The following is a 2,029-nucleotide window of genomic DNA, read 5'->3' as shown; positions in this document are numbered from 1 at the left end:
TGTGATGATACATGACCGTCCTTTTTGATCATTTGAGACGGTTTTGGATCATCCTTTTTTCACAATTTTGGCATAGTGAAAATCTATTTTAACGGTTAATGTTCAACATATTTTAACAGTTACGGTTCAAGTTACATGTGTGGCTTAAATAATGATAACTATTTACTAATTTTTAGTAGATAAAATTTAATTAATCAACTCTACTTGATGAATGAACGGAATCTTTGACACATAATTTTCACGACACTTATGTGAGACTCACGCGGTGCATTACATTGAATTGAGAGATAAATTTATACCATTTAATACACTTGGTTGGACCAATTTGAATTGCCCAATTAATTGTGTGAGCATTATTCTCTCTCCCCCTATATATACATACTATGGGAGATAGAAACGAAGGTGCACCCCACTTCATAAATATACACGATTAACACGTGTGGGAGATTATCCACCAATCAGGCTGTCCCATACGCCAAATCCTTCTAAGCCGTTTATTTTGTACGCACGTGGCCCTTTTTTGTGGGAACTCGCACCTAGATCAGCAGAGAGGCTGATGAGCCGCTCCCATCTCACACGAGTGTTTTTCTTTTCCCGTGAGAAATGACTTTTCATCTCTCCATATGTACAGGTGGACCTCTTAAACCTAACCATCCATCTGTCTGGCCGTGGGTGGTCCTTGGGTAGTGAACCTGACACCAATAATAGGACAGTGCTGGGTATCTTTTACTGCGCTTGTCTGCACTGAATATTGACTGTTAACCATTTATTTAGAGCATGTTTGGCCAGTTGCATTGGAAAGGATTAGGTGGGATGGGATTAAAAAACATAATTATTACCCAGGATTGTTCCCGGTCACCGTGGATAAGCTTAATTCCATGCTTTGTTTGTAATACGGTGGTACATTAAATAAATATACCCACCATCATTTGGAACTATTGAGAATAACACATATGTGTTATATCTAAACCATTTGTTTGTTTTGTAACCTCATTTTATGGCATTAGCCTAAAAATGAGGCAGATCCAAAACTTATGTAGCCCTAGGGAAGTTTTCAACGGTAAGTATTCAATCCCCATTGCTTTCTATGGTGGGGTTCACTTGAGCTTTAGATCTACTTAAATTTTTGGCCCATGCTCTAAAATGATCTTGAAAAATGGATGGACAGTGTGGATATAGCCCACACATCATAGTGGGACCTACACAACTTGCTAACATTTAGTGAAATTGGCATGAGACCCAAAGCAATTCCATCTAATCTACTTTCAAGCTTTTCCATTCTTCCCAGACATGGAGTGGAATTGGCACAGGACCAAATGCAATTCCATCCCACCTAATCCTTTCCAATGCAACTGGCCAAACGGGCCCTTATATTTTGCTTTCAAGGCCGTTGATCACGGACATGATCGTTGAAAACACCTGTTTTACTCGGCTGCATAAAACACCCAAGCTCTATGGGGTCCACTATGTTGTTTACATGAATCTATTCCGTCCATCAGGCAATGAACCTTATTCGAACCGTATTTACAAAATATTAGATGATAAAAAAAAACTCCAGTGGACCACACCATAGGAACAATGCAATTTTTTTTTTACAAAACATATAAGTTCACGAGCTGTGGCCCGTCTGAGTTTTGGATCAAGCTAATTTTTATATTTGCACTTCATCCTAGTGATTTTCACCTGATTAACGGTTTTTGATGAAAGATACGCATGACGGATGTCCCACACACAAACCTATGGTTTGTTTTCCATCCCTATCGTTCCCCGCAGTGTGCCCCACCTCGGTTGTAGATCTAGATGAATTTTTTCTTCAGGGACTAGAATCGTGGATGGAACCTGATGTATGGAGTGGATTTTACACGTAAAGTGTGTGTATGTTGGCCCACAGAGTTTGTGTGTTTTACTTGGTGATAAAATCGATGCCATAAAGGATTCTGGTCCGTTGATCACGTGGTTAGGATCATGTTAGGTACGGTTTTTCTGATCATGAACCATCCTTACCAGGAACAGCTAGTAGGTGGACGGT

Source organism: Magnolia sinica, chromosome 10 (genome assembly GCF_029962835.1).
Source record: "Magnolia sinica isolate HGM2019 chromosome 10, MsV1, whole genome shotgun sequence".
NCBI lineage: Eukaryota > Viridiplantae > Streptophyta > Magnoliopsida > Magnoliales > Magnoliaceae > Magnolia > Magnolia sinica.
The sequence above is the reverse complement of the archived record's forward strand: the minus strand, read 5'-3'. Positions refer to the sequence as shown.